Source organism: Paramormyrops kingsleyae, chromosome 13 (assembly GCF_048594095.1).
Source record: "Paramormyrops kingsleyae isolate MSU_618 chromosome 13, PKINGS_0.4, whole genome shotgun sequence".
In the NCBI taxonomy this organism is placed as follows: domain Eukaryota; kingdom Metazoa; phylum Chordata; class Actinopteri; order Osteoglossiformes; family Mormyridae; genus Paramormyrops; species Paramormyrops kingsleyae.
In genome coordinates this window covers 9,512,687-9,532,287 of record NC_132809.1, presented here as the reverse complement: position 1 = coordinate 9,532,287, position 19,601 = coordinate 9,512,687, and the positions used below count along the sequence as shown (strand labels likewise).

Genomic DNA, 19,601 nt, shown 5'->3' with positions numbered 1-19,601 from the left:
TGTGGTTAAGCTTATCTGGGATTGTAGCGTCAGCATCTGGTGGGGAGAATGGGCGTGTTTTTAGTCGATGATTTCCTGTAGGCACTAAAATTCTAGTGATTACATCTCAAGGTCAGTCTAAGATCCTGAAGACTTGAGAGTCTATCTCAGTCAAACCCTGATTTCCTGAACTGCCCTCAGATATTATGAAAATGAGACTTTGCTCTGCAAAATCATGGATTTATCTTTAATCATACCCAGCCAGCAGCACGATTGGTGGCCTAATGACTTGTAGTCAAACAACGCATTAAGATGTGCATGTTTACATCTGCATCAGCACACACCCCTGACAATCTGTTTGCATATTATAATTGCACATTGCATGTGATGCATGTTAAGTGCTATATGTGTAGAAGTCTGTATTTCACCTTAGTCAACTACTACTTGAATTTGCATTAACTACTGTTTGTATCACATATCTTGAGCTTACTCCTCTCTGCTCTGTCTGCGTTTTGCCCTAATTGTTGCTTGTCTTTTGTCATGGCATCTCCAAAAGTAGCCAGCTATGCCCACAAAAATTTCTGCCGCCCTTGGTTGTTTGGTGTCCTTGCCGAAAACTGTTGATGCCAATATTGTTTTCAGGCAACAATTTAAAATTAGAAAAGAAGACATGATAGCTAAAAAAAAACAGGGCAGAAACTGTTATTCCTGTGCGCGCCGTAAGGGTGCTGAAGTCCCTTCACCGTGAGGATAAACCCAGATAACTGCTGTCAGGTTATTTTTTCAGGATGGAATGTCATTTGTCTTTGATCACTTTTAGACACGACTGAAAATGATGCGTGCTGGAGAAGGAGTGTAGGAGGCAGCCAGTAAGGGCACATCTGACAAGTCGAAATGCAAGGTGATGTCTCATTACCTTCAACTTCCTTGTATACCAATTTTGCTGGGTTACAAGGTGGAATGTGTGTTGTGATAATTTGAATGGGCCCTTCTACAGGTATGGAAAATTAATTTGTACAGTACATCCACTGGAGTGGAGTTTATTTGTAATATTTACTCAAAAGACACAGCGTTAGATTTACAACCTAAGATGTTTAGAGAAATACATACAATTTTCTCTCATTGATGTAAGAGGGAGAGTCAGGTGATTGGGCCTATGTGGAATTATTCAGTCATTACTATAAATGCTTTTTATAATCTTTTCTATAGAAAACAGACTTGTCTCCTATCCCACCAACTACATTCAACCAGTTGTTTTTTTTAAAACAAATCCAATAACTAGACAATAGTCAATTCATCCATCTTCTAACCACTTATCCTGACCAAGGTCATGTGGGTCCCATATAGGCTGCCCTGGATGGGATGCCTGTTAACCAAAGTACTCTTTGGAGACGTACACAACACATGACGAACATTCACACACAGAGTGAGTGCGAGATTCAAAACACCCAACCCTGGACATGTTAGACAACAGTGCTACCTGCTAAGACACCATAACAATAACAGTAGTATTTTAAAATGACTTGCTCAGTACTTTTAAGTTAGAGAGTCTTTTCAGTTCAAGGATTCAAGGGATGGTACTCTTTGTGTAAAGATAACAATGCGACAGCACAAGAATCTGAAAAAGATTATACTTTGAAAACCTCAGTCATAGCCTATCATCGGTTTTCATGTTCTGTAATTCGATGGGAACGTTTCATTTCATCGTTAATGGATACACTGAACGAACAACTAACGATATAATTTCATATTGCTCTGATTAAAGATGCACTTAAGCACCACTTGCATTAAAACAAAGATGATAAGAAAGACGTTTTAAACAACCGTAAATCTTAAAGCCATGGGATTAAGTAATTAACCCATTTGTTTTTTTGACTTGCAAGTAGTTTATGATTTATAGTCTTATCGTAAGCCTGCGTATAACAAACAGCGTGTCATATTCTGGACGTTGCCACGTGAGTGGAAGCGGGGGGTCCCCGTATCTCGACGATGTCCTCCAGGTATGTCATGTGACGCAAGCAGGCACGCAGCCTTATTCACCGCCTGCGAGGAGCAGCAGCCGGACCGCCCTGCTCCTGGAGTCGGAGACATCGCAGTTCTCGGAGACATGGGGAGGAAAATAATACGATCTCGCGGGATCTACCCACCGCAATCCGATAAAGTAGACTCCTTCGGCTTTCCTCCTACGTTGGCATCTCTAAGAAACTCATCCACACGCTATCTGATCTCTGAATAATAATTTTAAAAAACCATACAGATCGCTGTTCCAGGTCCTATCATTGTCCTCTTCTAAGTGACAAGGGACACGATTCTGGGGGAACAATATAGATTACTTGTTCCTAGGGTTCATATCCACCTCTTGGTCTTCTCCTCCGTTGAATTTCCCCCGCTCGATATTTCTCCTCCCACATCCGCGATCTGAGTACCTGGTTTTTCGACCCGCCGAAGCCTCAGGAACGATGTCCTCCTCGGTGATGCTTGCGGTGCTCCAATTTATGGTGTTAATGAAGTCAGCCTCGACGCAGAGCGGTAAGGATCGCGTAATTTTTGCACGGCTTTATTCCAGACTTGGGCATCTTGACAAGGTAGTGCCCGTGACAGCTGATTCCCGACGCCGACCGATCTGGTTTTTATTGCCACTCATGACAAAAATAAAGGTCACCGTTGTTAAAGAACGCTTTGATTCGTTTAAATTTCTGTATTTTGGCAATATTGCATGTGCATTATGTATCCCATTGGGTAGTAGCCTAAGAATATGTTTTAATATAACATTGAGGATATACAATTATTAAATATATATTTAAATGACACATAATTCAGTGTATGCATATAATGCATATATACATGCGTACGATAGACCTTTTTACAATGTTAGAAGTGGGAAAAGGGATGCGGCGACAATTTTATAGAAAAATGTTCTATTTGTAGTGATGGTACTTTGTGCACTTACGTGTGCCATAGTTCAAAAGTGATGCTTAATTGTCCAAGGTGAAATGCCCTAAAACATGGAAGGTCTATTTTGACATATGATATGGGTAAATATTTTCTATGCCCTGACAAATGATATTATATATGTATGTTGGCCGGCAGATTAGTGCCCTGACTGCAGCCCCATGCACTGTTGCGTCTTAATGCCCGTGATCTAAGGTGTCTGGTTTCTGCTTCACATTCAGAATGTGCAGATCACTCTTTAATGAATGAAATGTGGAGCATACCGTTTTCTGAGTAACCTGCTGTTACCGAGTGTTACCCTCTTACACCGTTCATCTTCTTGCAGTTTACTACTGCACGTTTACTCCCCCAAGTGCACATAAATAAAACACTTTAGGTTGTTGGTGCTCTTTGGCTGGCGTATCCAGAGTGTCAGCCGTAGGACTCCTATCAAAAGCCGATTTACTATACTTGGTTTTTATTGGATGTGGCATCTCTCGTGCCTGCTCGCTGCTCCATCCTTAGGATGAATAATTAATTGGTATACAAATTGCCTGCACATTCTCAATCTGCTGCACCAAAAATAATTTCCCTTGGTTTGCAAGTGATCAGCGGTGTCAAATACACACTCCTGTGCTGTGTTTTTGCGACTTGCTGTATCACAGCGCTTGTTAGAGGCGCAGAGATGCGCAATCGGGGTTCCTCTCCTGTTTTTGCGATGTTTGGATTCAGTGCCACTGGTGCCACAAATAAATTCTCCCAAAGATTAAAAAGCGAACAGTCATTACAGTTTCCCGACTCTGTCATTGCGATTTATTCCAAGGAGCCTTGAATAGTGCTGAACTGTGATTTAAATGCCCTGTAATATTGTACGGCAGAGATATATAAATGAAAATACGACTTAAGTTGTTGTTTCTTGTCAGCTGTGATTTACAGCATTCTAAATGGCATATGTGTTTATATATAATGCAATATCACAAATGTGTTGATGGGTGAAAGCAGGCAGTGGGATTTGCATGACGATGTGAGCACAGATGTGTTAAAATTAGTCGTCCTCGAAGATAAGCGTAGGTGGGCAGATTCCGGAGCACATACCTGCTGCACTGTAAATAGTGCCAGTTTGCTCTGCAGCGAGCGTCTATTTATAGAGCCGAGACCAACGCGTGTAATCGCGGGTTCGGTGTCCTTTTGTCAAAGTGAATCCATTAACTCCTGGTGCAGGGCGCCGCTGAGCAGCACCGTGGCCCGATGGATGTCGGCCTGCTGAAATGCAATCCCTCATTCCGCACAACAAACAAAATTTCGCCATTTTTACTGCGCTTTATTATTATTTTAAAATGTGTGTTTATTTTTTCTTGACCTTTATCGTGCATTTTTCCCGAGGGGACACAAGTTACATAAAAGATATGTATATCGTAAATTTAATATGTGCTGCTGGCTGACGCCGCGAGGTATTGGGTGTAGCATCTGTCAGCGAGTCAGGCTTTCTTCCGTAGCGCCTGTCTATCCGATTTTGCAATCGCCACCTTAGCGACTACCGTGAACTGAGTCACAGGTGTGGGTCTGTGATTATCCGGGTTGCATTTGCCTGTTCTAATTTGTTGTGGGTGCACAAGCTGGGTAATTCTACCAACAGTGGAATATTATCCAGTGACTTTGTTACGTTCATTACTTTGGTATTTTAAAATGTCAAAACATCTTCGGGGTGCAGTGAACTATGATGAAATGAGTCTGGTACTGACTGTGCTTATGAGTCCTGTGTGCAGCTGGAGGTGGGGGCATTTTTTTGAGGCGGTGACACACAGGGGAAGGTTACGCCACAGCAGTGACTCCTGAAGGGGTTAATGAGACGGGAGCTTCTGTAGCTGAGTGGGATTAAAGCACCTGGGTTGAGTCTCCTTTGCCAGGATTCAGATCTCATTAAGTAAGGGTGCCCCTTCATTTGTAAGTTGGCAGGCAGCACTTTCAATCAGAGATCCCTGGTCCTGCGTTCGCTTCTGAATGCTGACTCTAGCGGCTGAGCTTATCCTCCTGTGGACCCCTAATATCCATTATGTGTGCACTGAGCTTTGGGATGTGATACATTTATTATTCTGTTAAATCAATGAAGGTAACTTTTTCAGAGAGTTCTGTTCAGAGAGGATGTTATGAAATGACGTGACAATGGTTTAGGTCACAGGTCTTCAACCTTTTTTAAACCACAGAATAGCAAGCAAAAAAACGGGCAGAGCGAGGGATCCCCTACTGCTAATACGTGATGTCATAAATAACTAAGGATGGCGGGGTTTCCCCTCGCAAGTTTTCCTCTCCGGGGATGGTATGAGATGCTGGATTATTACGATACTGTACGTTGAATGACACTTTATTTTGTTGAGAGAAGGATATTAATTGGTGGTTATGTGTGTTATGTAGGTTGGATGAGAGTATCGATAATGCATCTTGCAGTCTTTACCAAATGTTTCGGTTGCCCACCTGAACCTGCTCTGCCGGCCCCTGAAGCAGGGGCGCATTAGGGGCATGGATGCCCTGGTGGAGTCAGGGCCCCCGGCGCTTTACAGGGGCCCATGAATATGTAATCCTATAAAATCATAAAATGTAAGGGAGTGGGGGGGGGGGGGGTTGCAAAGTGACATTTTGTCAGGGGGCCAGAATTTCTAGTTATAGCCTTGACCCTGGAGCAGTGTTTCCCAGTCCAGTCTCTGGGGACAGGCCACGTTTTTGCTCCCTCCCAGGTAGGGAGCTCAGAAGGAGCAAAAACATGGACTGGCTGTGGGTCCCCAAGGACCGGATTGGGAAACACTGTCCTAGAGAGTTGTGGGCTTCCAGTTTAGACAGCTCACTCTTGGTTTAGATGTGTAATGGTGGTGTAACAGCATTATGGGTAGCCATGTTTCTGTCTGATGTCAGTGAGCTGACTCAGAGTTGCCCATACAGGGATGCCGAGTCGTCCCTGGCGTGCTCCATGTGGGAGGGGCCTCCCTAAGGTGCACGCGGCTCATGACCTCCAGAGGCGGTGAGGCGAGGCAGCCATTCTGCCTCGCACACGTGCACGCCTTGCCTAGCTCACGCTCGCTCAGCATCGCACACGACGGTGTTCGCCGAAGCAGCCAGCCTGCAGACGCTCTGTGCTGAGGGATGTCAGCCTGGATCCTGGGGGGGGGGGGGGAAGGTTAGGATTCAGAGGGTGTGGCTTACTTCAGCAGCAGCATGCGTACTCGAGAAGGGGTCACACACTACCAAATAAGGGTGCCTCACCCCTGCTTGCTCCTTTTTCCACAGCAACCCCCCCACCCTGTCAAGCTTGCTGTGCATGCGCCTGAAACACTCTGTTTCCATATTTATCGTCATTTCTGCTGGCTGATTCTGTGGATGTGCCTGCCTGGATTTCAGCGAATGGTTATGTCCTTAGATTTAGGTGGGCGTTTTGGTGGGAGCGCAGGAGATGGCTACAAGCTGTGTTCAGAAACGCAGATGTTGTCCTAACTGCAGACAATAAATGTTATTTTGTTTATGTTATTAGTTTATTTGTTTTCTATAGGCTGGTCCAGTATTTTTAAAATGTTCAATTCCTCATTGTTTTGTTTTAGGAATTTTTGACTATAGATGTAAGTAGGACTGCGACAACTAATCGATAACATCGATAATAATCGGTAATGAAAATAGTCGATAATGAATGTTGTTATTCAGTAAATGCATTTTTGCACTTTACTGCGTAAATTATGTATAATGACATCACCATATAGCAATACTAATGTTGGTTTTTTAAGTCTACTTTATATTTCAGTTATCCACGTGCCGTTAAGGTCCGCGCATGGTCATGTACATGTGTACGTACTAAATATGACCGGCACCCTTGTACAGCAATGATCTTCCACCAGACCAGCAGAGGGCAGATGAATTGCAACAAACACAAATACAAGCAGTGTAGTTCATTGGGGAAGCGTTTCTGAACAATTTTAAAGTTGTTAGAAGCTTGGGCAGTATTAGGGCAATACGGTTTGCACCCCCGCCTCCCCACCTGGTGAATTGTATCACCAAGATTTTAAAATACTAGAGTAGTCTTGCCTTTGAAAAATGAATATTGGTCAAATTCACCCTCAGTACTCTGATAGAAGCGTACAAAAACAACCCCATTGAACTAGATACCAAAATTCAGCTTCAAGGAGATTTATAGTGAAATCCCACAATCAATGCTGTGGAAATGAAATTGGTCAGGGGGCACAGAAACTGTTAAAGATAATGACTTGAAATCTTTCTATCTTTATTTGGTATCAAAATAGAACATTCTGGTCTGGGCCAATTTTCAGTTTTTACCTGCCAGTGCCTGTAAGCATGTCCCTTAGGTGCATTTTGTTCCAAGTCCAGAAATACTTCCTAAAGCTTGGTCCCATATTGGTTTTATATACAAAAATAAAGTCCATAATGATATAATATTTAGAAAGACAGAAGAGCACTTTGAGTATTTCTGGCCCAGAGCTGGCAAGTACTAATTATTAAAGAGTGATTTTTGCTGGTAAAGCGTGTGAAAAGCCGGCGGCCGTGGCTGAACAAGCGGCTGTGTGGTACGGAGATAGATTCACAAGCTGCGTGTGATGTATACGAAGGACCCAGGGCGTATGCACAGTGGCCACATGCCAGGCAGAGCTGTACTGCACGATGCATCACTGCTTTTTTTGGAAAGTAAGAGGTGCTGCTATGCTAAAAACTAAGCTGTGATTCTCACCCGATTTTCCAACATGGAGTAGCATACCTGTCTATTTTCGTAATTTCGCGACAATGCAGTTTCACTACGAATGAACAGCAGCATATGATGGTTTTATATATATATATTTATATATGTGTACAAACATACACACACACACACACATATATATATATTTATATATATAGTCATGTATATAGAGGAATGGCTTACAAGAAAGAGTTCTGGAATAGTCAAGTCAAAGCCCGGATCTGAATCATATTGAGATGCTGTGGGGTGAATTGAAGAAGAAGTGTATGCAAGTGTGCTGAAGGGCTGCGGGTTTAGTCCGCTTATTCCGCTCAGCACGCAACCTGCGAGTCCCGCCCAGTTCCTGCTGTCATTGGACGACTTACGGAGATACGGGACAAATAGGGAATCGGACTGAGGCAAGCGTAAGCTGGACATTACCCCCGCCATGTTTTCCTTTCTTCGTCTAGAACGTGGGTTTAGTTAGATCGGAGAAGGAAGAGAGATATACCGTGCTGGGTATATTTTGTTGTGTGCGTTCAGATACCCGACCACACACACAAACACACACACACACACAAACACACACACACACACACACGCATGAATATACACGTGCAGAGCCTTGTTTCAAGCCCTTGATTAAAGTTCCAGAGAACATATCTTCTCAGCGTTCTCATTGGATGCGTCGCAGCGGTCACACCTCTTCCACCAGACAGTGATAAAGGCTAGTTCTGCAAAACAGCAAGACACCCTTCAAACATCACACAGCTTAAGGAATTCTTCATTGGAGAGTGGGGAAAACTTTCTGCCAGTCGATGTCAGAGATTGATAGATGGTTATAGGAAACGTCTCACTAAAGTTATTTCAGCCAAAGGGGGCATTACTAGCTATTAGGGCACAAGGTGTCCTAACTTTTTGGCATCATAGTTAATTTCTTCTGTTAAATAAGTGAATTTGTTTCTTTTTTTTGCATAGGTGATACAGTTACATCACCTTTATCTACACATATGATTTGAAAGAAGATTTAATAGTGATATGTTGATATTTCTTAATAAAGAACTAAACATTTAATGGGGTGTCCTAATTTTTTAACATTACTGTATGTGTGTATGTGTGTGTGTGTGTGTGTGTGTGTGTGTGTGCGTGTGTGTAAAGTTGACATATATATGTCAACTTTATTGTCATTGTAATATTGTCATTATTTTTAGGGATTATTTCCATATTCCCGTTGTAGTTGGAAATGATCCCTAAAAAGGCACTGCTGTACACTCTCCATTAAGCAATTTGAGGTCCACCAATCTAGGAAAATCAGAAGGAAACCCGTCCAGATCTCTCTGGTGAGGTCCATCCTGGCAGAAGTCTGGGGGTCAAATGGGGTCCTTAACCAGCCAAAGGGTCCTTTGATATGATGATGTCAAGCCTGTAGAGCAGCTTCCAGATCCTGCTGCATTATTATGACCAGGATCTGTGCTGTGATTTGACTTGGGGCTAATTAGGGAACCCGGCAGGGCGGGAGCTGGTACAGCAATAATAGCGGTGACATGAAACCAGGTGAGTTAAGGTTTACACATGAAAGAGAAGAGGAGCCTTTCTCTGAGGAGGCTGAGGTGGGGGGCATAGAGCCTCCTCACCAGGGCTGCAGATGTCTGTGGATCGTTGAAGTAGCTTAATCAGTGTGATGTCCTACTATACTCCTGTATCATAGTAGCTCAGCATATCTTTTCTCTGCTTTTTTTGGCTCCTCCTTTCAGTTTTTCTGGTATTGATGATGACAGTGATGATGCTGAATATCATTACCAGTGGTAGTAATACTGCTGCTACACTTGTCATCGCTGACATCGCTCTTGTTTCTATACATCTCACTTGTGCTGTTAACACATTGGGCTGGTGTGATACGTAGTGTCTGATTGGGCCTGTTGCCGTAGCGCGCTTCTATGGCAACGGCCAATCCGCAGTCTGCATGTGACCACATTCCCCCAAGGGACACACAGTGCTGCAGCCTCTATAAATCTCCTTCCAGTCGCTACGGAGAGCTTCTGCAATGTTGGGCTTTATGTTTATTGTTTCTGTTTTGACGGCCGTGATCATTTTTTTTTTTTTTAGTGATCAGTGGTTATTGTCTACACACCACAGCACACAGTGCGCAACAACGAAATGTGACCTCTGCATTTAACCCATATGTGACTTTTCGTGACATAGCAGGGGGCAGCTAATTCAGCGCCATTTCGTTCCTCTCAGCTGTCTGTTCTGTTTTTCTTAGTATTAAAGTTTAGCAATCTCCCACTATAAATTTACAAATTGATGAGAAGGGGTGTATCTATCTTTGTGACTTCTCATATTAACATTTATTTTTTTGTCGTTAAGTGTTTTAATCCTCCCCATGACCTTGACCAGGATGAGCACTTGGTAGATGGATGGTTTGACGGACGGATGTATTAATTGTGAATAAAAAATTTAAGATAGCTGGAGAGATAGACATTAACTGTCAAGGATAGGATGTTCTGGGGAAGAACTCGTGGTTTTCCTATCAAATTACATCTGCGTATATGCAGAAAAGTACCTTAAATTTTTGTTATTTGTATTCAGGTACAGCTGACAGTTACGGAAGCTCTGCAACATGTTCATTAAGTTTCTGTTCTAGTGAGATGCTTGTAAGCTCTGTGAGGACTACTAACATGCCCTTCTAACACTCCTGTTGCTTTCATCTGTATTGACTTGCTTTTTTCCACATATTGCTGTGGAAACCTTGCTCCAGTCAGCTGAGAGCTCAACCTAGAGACCTTATAGGGCATCTCCATGTTGGGAGCTGCCCACTGGCCCAGTCATGGAATCCGATTGGACAGGTTCTGATTGCCTGTACTGTAGGTTGTAGGTTCTGATTGCCTGTAGGTCCTTTGATTGCTCCTGCAAAGTTACTTACTGTGTTAAACGAAACTTAGTTGAATCTAACTGCAAATATTTAATCATTATTTTTAGAAACGTTTATGATCTCATTACTTCCAGGTTTCCGTACTGTGACTGACTTTGTTCTGGGTTACTGTGCCACAGAAGATTGGCTTTTGACTGATAAAGCGAATCTATAGACCCAAACTCCATAACCATTAGCAAAACAACTGGGTCGTCATAATCGGAAAAACTCAAAACATTTTGTCATATTTTACTGTATTCTGCATATGAATTTTAGAAAATTGTGAGAAATATCATTGTGAGAATATTTCTGAAAAAAATATTTTTAGGGCATATTGCCCAGTCCTAGCCAAATCCATTCCCTGGAACAAACAGCATGGCAGACAGAGAACAAATGTACCATTGACTTTGTCTAGTTAGGCCCTATGACAAATTTATTTTCATTTAAAATGTATTGGGTTTTCTTAATGTGTTGCGGTTTTCATAACGGAAGTGCTCTGTGCCACGTGAGACAGTATTCGACTCACTGATCAAGGTTGTACATTATTCAGCTAGAGAATACGAAATGGACCGTTAGGACTGGATGGTATACCGGTATATTTTCAGAATGAGGTAGACAATGATACAGTACTATTTATATCGATATTTATATGCGTTATAATTAGGGCTCAATTAAAAATTTTGAATAGAGACCAAATGTCATGATCCGCTCCGTCCGCTCCTGATGTGTGCCACGCCCACCTCGTTACCTCGTGTTCAGCCCTAATTGTGATCGCCTGTGTCCTGTTAAGTCTAGCTTGTCTTTTGTATTTAGTCCTCGTCTGAGTCAGTCTTCCCCAGACTTGTCATTGTAGTGTCCGTTGATGTCCGTGCCTGTTCATCCCTCCCTAAATAAACCCCGTTTCCCTGACTACCTGGCTCCGATTGCCTGCCTACCTGCACCGCTCGTCCACGAACGTGACAGAATGACAAGTCTCCAAAACAACACAACGCGGGAGACCGAGCACCACCGGCTCGGTCTCCTGCAAGACTTTGTGTACTGGCGATCCCAGCCCGAGGTCCAGGAGGACCCCGTGGCCCTGCGACTAGCCCAGCAGGGCGCGGACCTCCTGGCAAAGGATCGCCCTCCCGGACAACAGTACCCGCTGCAGAGGGCACGTAAATGCCTCCGCCGCTTGCAGCTCTGGCTCGCGGAGGGAAGAGCAGGACGCGTTGCCTGGAACCAGGGCGACGTGCAGGAGGCAGCTCTGCCGTCCACCACGGACGACGCGGAGGAGACCTCGTCGCTCTACCTGGGCGCCTGCTCGCTTTTCCCCGCCTGGGAGGACACCGCTGCCGCCTACCCGCTCAGCCCTGCCGGTAAGCCTCGGCTTGCGGAGAAGCCGCCTCCTTTGGAGGCTTACTTTTACCGGCCGGCGCGCCTGGGTCTAGGCGGGATACGCGCCGTGTGGGACGCTGTTCCCCGGGTGCCCAAAGCCCTTAAAGGGACCGCGCCTACATGCTCAGCACCCCTCCTGCCTGCTCCGGACCTGTCCGATCCGGACCTGCATGTTCCGGATCTGCCCGCGGCTGCGCTGCCTGCTGCCGCCGCCGAGCTGCCCGCAGCACCGCCTGCTGCTGATGCCGCCGCTCTACCCGCGGCACCGCCTGCTGCTGATGCCGCCGCTCTACCCGCGGCACCGCCTGCTGCTGATGCCGCCGCACTACCCGCGGCACCGCCTGCTGCTGATGCCGCCGCTCTGCCCGCGGCACCGCCTGCTGCTGCCACGTTGCCAGCAGCTCTGCCGGATCCGCCTGTCCAGCCTGATCCGCCTGTTCAGCCTGATCCGCCTGTCCTGCTTGACCCGCCTGTCCTGCTTGACCCACCTGTCCTGCCTGCTCTGCCTGCAGTCCCTGCAGCTGCCACCACTCTGGCTGCGGCACCCGCCGCGGCGCCCCCTGCTGGCCGTGGGATGGCGGCGCCCGCCGCGACGCCCCCTGCTGGCCGCGTGATGGCGGCGCCCGCGACGGCGCCCCCTGCTGGCCACGTGATGGCGGCGCCCATCCTGCCGGCTCTTGACCTGCCTGTCTCGCTTGTCCTGCCGGCTCTTGACCTGCCTGTTTCGCCTGTCCTGCCGGCACCTGAACTGCCTGTCTCGCCTGTCCTGCCGGCTCTTGACCTGCCTGTCTCGCCTGTCCTGCCGGCACCTGAACTGCCTGTCTCGCCTGTCCTGCCGGCTCTTGACCTGCCTGTCTCGCCTGTCCTGCCGGCTCCTGACCTGCCTGTCTCGCCTGTCCTGCCGGCTCCTGAACTGCCTGTCTCGCCTGTCCTGCCGGCTCCTGAACTGCCTGGGGTGGCCGCGGTGGCGCCCCCTGCTGGCCGCGTGATGGCGGCGCCCGCTGTGGCGCTCCCTGCTGGTCGCGTGCTGGCGGCGCTCGCTGAGGCGCCCCCTGCTGACCGTACGCCCGAGGCGCCTGCCCAGCCGGCCCCTGCTGGTCGCACGCCCGCGGCTCCGTCCGAGGCCACCTCTCCCGTCCTGCCCGCGGCCCTGCCCGAGGCCGCATCTCCCGTCCTGCCCGCGGCCCTGCTTGAGGCCGCCTCTCCCGTCCTGCCCGCGGCTCTGGCTGCTCCGCCTGCGGCCACGCCCGCGGCTCTGGCTGCTCCGCCTGCGGCCACGCCCGCGGCTCTGGCGGCCACGCCCGAGGCTCCGGCTGCCCCGCTTGTTGCCTCCCTCCTGACTCCCTCGCCCTTACCCCGGCAAGGCCGACGCCCCCCAGGACCCCATCATTGTCTACCTCATTCCCACCCCGGGTCCCGCCCGCCCTGCCCCCTGGCTCGCCCGTTCGGCCCCTGGCTGTGGCTCGGTGGCTGCCTGCGGGCCCTCCGGCTCGGGGTCGGCGATCGCCGCCGGGTCCCCCCCTGGATCCTCGGTGCCGGTCCTCGGTCCCGCCTCCGGCTCCATGTCGGTCGCCTCCGGGCCCCCCTGCTCCAGCTGGGCGTCGGACGGCGCCTTCCCCGGCTTCGGCTGCGCCTCTGCCTGCCGCGGCTTCCCCCTCCTGCCTGCCTTCACTGGTGTTCCCTCCTGCTCCCTCTGTGTCCCCTCCGTCACTCCCTCGTCCCGTTCTCTTGGCCCCTGGGTGGTCCCCTCCTGCTCCCTCATCCCTCTCCCCTGCGGCCTCTCCGGCCGCTGCCCGTCGCCCGCCTGGGCTCCCTCGTGCTCCCCTTGTTCCTCCTCCCTTTCCGTTTGTCCCGCCTGTCTCTGTTCCTCGTCCCTGTCTGTCTCCTTCGTTCACTCCTGGCCCTTTTGTTCCGCCTTTCTCCCCTTCTGTGTCTCCCTTCCTTGTCTGCCTGTTTGCCTTCCCTGTTCTGTGTCAGGTCCTGTCTTTCTTTTCGTCCTTGTTCTTGTTTTGTGTCTCTGTCTTGTTCCCTGTACTTCGTTGATGGTTTTTGGGTTTTGTCTTCCAGGTCCTGTTCCCCCGGTCTCGTCCCGTCCGTCGCCTCCTCTCGGGCGCGCCCGGTGTGCGCGCCTTTGGAGGGGGGTTCTGTCATGATCCGCTCCGTCCGCTCCTGATGTGTGCCACGCCCACCTCGTTACCTCGTGTTCAGCCCTAATTGTGATCGCCTGTGTCCTGTTAAGTCTAGCTTGTCTTTTGTATTTAGTCCTCGTCTGAGTCAGTCTTCCCCAGACTTGTCATTGTAGTGTCCGTTGATGTCCGTGCCTGTTCGTCCCTCCCTAAATAAACCCCTTTCCCTGACTACCTGGCTCCGATTGCCTGCCTACCTGCACCGCTCGTCCACGAACGTGACACCAAAAGTACAATTTCCTCATTCTAAGCAACGTGAAAGCTTCAGTCGTGATGTTGCACAGAATGACAGCTACAATTATCCCCTGCTAGCAACTTCCGTAATTGGCCTCATTGAGTTGCATGGATCCAACTATGTAAGTTGCTAACACAGTTAGCACAGGTAGTGAGGGGGAGAGGGCAGGATGGCTGTATGGACAGAGGGTCTGTGAGAGCTGGCCTATGGGCCACTTCTTGTTCAGAGGGGGTTGAGGTGAAGTCAACAGGTGTGGTGGCGTGATGGTCTGAGCTCAGTCTCATCAGAGTCGGGTTGACAGTTTCCCCCTGTGGAGAGAAGCAGCACAGGCCCAAAGGAGTGCAGGGTTGCAGAGTCCTGAGGGGCCAGTGACCATACATCCCTATAATATAATATAATATAATCACATGCTGATGCATTCTCTTCTTCATCAGTACGACCTGTGAATCATTTTCTGCCAATAAAATGGTTTCAAGGGAGCTGTTCTAGGTAGCTATATAGGTAGCTTTTTGTACTGGTCTTGTACAAAAGTGTTACTTGTAACCCATTAATAATACCTATAACGTGTTTTGTCCATTTTGAGGACATATTCACACTCTGCAATCATGTAGGATTCTCTAAAGACATAAAATAGCTCTACAACTTTCAGTGTATCCCTAGAAAATTAAAAGTGAAACTGAAACTGAAATATATAAAAACTAAATAGATATCTTTAAATATAGATAATCTTGAAAACATATGAAACTCGAAATAAAATGAAAATTTTAAATATTATAAAAAATTAAAACTATATCAATATTAGTCTGCAGCCATAATGTTTTTATTTGTCTTAGTTGAATGAACAAAGAGTGATGAACAATGGAAGGATATATTTAATAAAAATACCATGCATTTATTACATGATGATGACATCTCTGAGGATCATTGTTGACCAGGACTCTGGACTTCCGAGGTTCGGAATTCTCTCATTGGTTGTTCGGTATCGAGGATTACCTCTCCTTTTTTGCAGCATTGGTAAAGCCAGTGGATTCCAAGTACCAAACAGATTAAACCGAGCAGTATAAACCCCGCGACCTAAAAAATATGAGACAAGTATTCAGAAGTCAAAGCAAAAGAATATGTTGCATGATTGTTTATTTAATTGACAAAATAGTTGAACAATGTCTATCTAAGAGATATACTTATATTCAGTAATTATCCAGCAATGGACAACAGTAGTATATGATTCAGAATTGGGCAATTTTATCTTTTTACTTTATTTATTTCTGTATTTAGTTATTAATTTATTTCAGAGTTCCTACCTGAGACCAAAACAGGGAATCTTTAAAGAGAATCCTCAGTTGCTCCATTTCAGCTTCATTCACTTGCAAAGGTTTACACCATTTCAGAGGGGCACCACTGTCCACGTTGACATAGTCTCCTTCCCAGCTTGTAGCTGCACAGGTGTAGTAATTGCCATCAAAGAACACCAGGGTCAGCCACACCACTGCTGGCGTAACGCAGGACATCAGCTTGCCACACTTTTTCCAACGCAAAGCACATCTATTACCTCCCGCTGAATCCAAGCACGAAGCACATCTGACTTTATTTATGATCAGCATCAAAATAATAGACATCAGTGCCGGAATGACAAAGAATGCTGAGGAAAACCATGCATTCCTATAAGGATTGCACGGACACTGAAATTCCAGTTCTGTCATCTTCTCCAGCCCCAAGAGGACGAAACCTATGCCTGTGTTTAAAGCCAAAGGACTTTTTCCAATCACTTCTTTTAGTTTGGAAAGCCATTGCTGGTCAGGCATTCTTGATACTACACAAGATGTACTTTGAGATAAACTGTTCTGCTGCAAAGTTTATCATTCGAGTACGGTTTAGTTTCTGTTTACCCATCCAGGTGTATGTCAAAGAAGGCGTGTTTATATTCATTTCAGTTGTTCTCAAGCAGGATGTTGGTCATGTGTGAACTGGTTCTTCCTGCAGAACATTTATTAAACAATTGAAGGAAACTGGAAAATCAACACACTGGGCTTCTGAGAAAACTTATATGTAGTACTGTAAAAACAGAAAGATACACAGCATCACATCTATAGAGTGAAGTGGTATAGTTGTGTTTAAATATGTTTTTTTTTTATATTGACATCTAAACACAATATATGTTGTACTACCATATTGCCAGTGGCGGTCCTAGGATTTTTCTGTAACAGGGGCCATTAAGGGGCCACATGTTATATTCAGGGGCCAAGTACAGGGTACATTCAAGCACACAAAATAATTTATTCAGTACGGTGCAAATACATTTCGGCAGTCATTCCTTTTTCAAACGCTCTAATAAAAAATTATGAGCCAGTAAAGTTCTTAATGATTTTTTTCATTTATTTATACTGTGTCCTTTAGGACACAATGCATAAATCACACACACACACTAAAGTACATCACAGCGATTAATTAATCAAATACAATACAATTTACAGTGTGGATATATTTATACCTCCCAGCTTAAACATCTCATACAGTACACTCTAATAAGGTAAAGTGCAGCAGAGCACAGCAAATTCAGAACAAACAAAAGAGGTATTTTAACATGTACGTATGTTACCATAATGTTTCCAAATACAATACAATTTACAGTGTGGATATATTTACCTAAACATTTGTTTCTTATTTCTCATCTTTTTCACATATTGTCAGAAAAACAGATTGCAATTTAAGCCCTTTTTTGATGAGATAAACAATGCTAGCATTAACCTACCAGTGTTAGCCTGCCAACATTAGCCTGTCTGGGTTAGCCTGCCAGCATTCTACAGTATAAATCACTACACCTGCTGTTAATATTTACATAGGTCAAGTAGAAAAATTGTCCATAGGTTGTTTTAAAAGTTAATTTGATGAAAATTTGATTAGACCAAAATAAAAAAGCTTTATGCATTTTGTTTGTGATTTGTGTCGTACGACTATTGTGCATCTGACATAATACTATTATGGTAAATGTGATGTCCTAATTATAAAATATAAAAATCGCAAATTTTTTCACAAATTTCTGGAAATTACCACCACAAAATCAGTCATTTTGATTGCAAAAATCACACAAAAAAATCGTGAAATCTTGGAGGGACTGGTTTGATAAAGTTAACTACAGAATCTTTGCTAGCGCTATCTTAGCAAAAACATGTTAACATTGCTTACAAGTTTATTGGTTTACTTCAACAGTGCTTCCAGTGCTCCTTCCACAATTTAGTTAACAAACCTAAAATAAGTGAGAGCAGCAGCTAAATATCCTTTCACATTTTGACAAACAACACGAGGATTTGTGACTCACCAAGAATTGTCTTCAAGTTGGCTCAAGCCAAAGCCGCAAAGATAATATAAAGCCAAGACCTCTGCTTCTTCTCCGAAGTTGCATCGACACATTACTGCCGCCAATTGTTTGGGGGTGGAATTGCATCTGTAATCGTTGTGAAGAATTCTCCGGTTGCTCTTCTCGTCGACGATTGATGGAAGGGGGGCCAATCAGGGGCCAATCAGATTTCAGAAGGGGCCAGGGCCCCTATGGCCCCGCCTCTAGAACCGCCCCTGCATATTGCTTTACCATAGTCATTGGGCCATATAAAATGGATTAAAATTTTTGGAAGACGTTTCAGATGTGAGCTTGGCCAGCTGCTCAGTCCCCCAGATAGGTACTTCCTGAAGCTCCTCCTGGATCTCATGGGAACACATGCATCAAAGATGGTATCAGTCTTAAAGGTAACCAGTCTTCATCACTACAAACAGCTGAAACACCTGGTATTGTTTGGTAGACATTGGGTAGAACAAACAGAATTTCTTCTGGCACAAAAGTTTTGAAGAAAGAAGTATCTGCTTCCATTTTTACTGGGCAGAAAGCTGCTGATACATCACAGATTCTTCTAATTCACACTGACACGAAGACAGAAAAATACCATACACTGCATTCAGGGTTAAATATAGTCTATGGAGAGGAAGACTAATTTTTCTTGAAATTTGCATGAATGATCTCTTCATCATACCTGTGATCTACTGCTTTTTGTGTTTCTGGTGTTGAACAGCTGGACTTCTTTAGTCATAAACTGCAACCTTGTATTTGTGGTTGGAAGAAACAAAGAATATACAAGGAATGACACCTTTATATCCATACTTTGGTCATCAAGTTCAAGATTCAAGATTCTTTAATTGTCACATACATAGTTATACAAAGTACAACACATACTGAAATGCATCCTGAACCGCTCTTTTGTAGACTGTGCAAGTTGCTAAAGTTAAAAAGTGCAAAAAGCTAAAAATGCAAGCAGAGGAGTATGTTCAAAATGAATGGTAACCAGACATAAAAAGTGACCAGTGTAGCAGTGCGGATATGGTGAGGGGTACAAGAGCACAATGTACATCAGGGTGTGAGGTGCAATGGCATGTCCAGGTTCAGAGACCTTATGGCCTGGGGGTAGAAACTCCTCCTAAACCTCTCAGTCCTGGCCATGATGTTCCTGAGTCTCTTTCCTGATTTCAGAAGCTGAAACAGGCTGTTGTTGGGGTGGGATGTGTCCTTTTTGATTCTGAAGGCCCTGCTCCTACATCTCTTGATGTAAATGTCCTGAAGAGATGGAAAGGCTGACCTGCACCAGCGTTCTGCTGCACGGATCACCCCCTGGAGGGCTTTGTGATCCTGAACACAGCTATTCCCGAACCAGGAAGTTATGTTCTGAGTCAGGATGCTCTCCACAGCGCCTGAGTAGAAAGTCCGTAGGATCGTTGGAGAGACCCTGAACTTCCTCAGCCGTCGCAGGTGGTACAGGCGCTGCTTAGCCCTTTTGGACTGGACTTGGATGTGAGCAGTCCACGTTAGGTCCTCAGAAATGTGGACACCCAGATATTAAAATCTCCTCACCTTCTCCACAGGAGATCCGTTGATGGTGAGGGGAGTGTAGGCCCTCTGCTGCCTCCTACTGAAGTCCACCACCAGCTCCTTTGTCTTGTCGACATTCAGCTGGAGACTGTTGTCGTGACACCACGCTGTTAGGTTCTCTACCTTAGCCATGTAGGCCGACTCATCGTTGTTGGTGACGAGCCCCAGCACAACTGTGTCGTCCGCAAATTTACCAATGGTGTTGGAGCTATGAGTGGCCTTACAGTCATGAGTGTAGAGTGCGTACAGTAATGGACTGAGTACGCACCCTTGTGGAGATCCTGTGTTGATAGTGATGCTGTTGGAGACACAGCTCTCAGCACTCACCACCTGTGACCTACCAGTGTGAAAGTCCAGCG

At 45.9% G+C, this 19,601-nt stretch overlaps 1 protein-coding gene across 4 annotated transcripts in view; it reads left to right on the top strand.

The window, feature by feature from the left end:
* The window catches only part of LOC111841704 (uncharacterized), a 31,687-nt gene that overhangs the window by 501 nt on the left and 11,585 nt on the right, over positions 1-19,601 (top strand). For 2 of the 4 annotated variants that reach the window (XM_072698141.1, XM_072698143.1), the window contains exon 2: positions 800-880. The gene's annotated coding sequence lies outside the window, so the exon portion shown is untranslated. Of the gene's footprint in view, positions 1-799; positions 881-901; positions 2,509-19,601 lie in introns of those variants that run through there. The other 2 variants (XM_072698142.1, XM_072698144.1) reach the window with 1 other exon arrangement.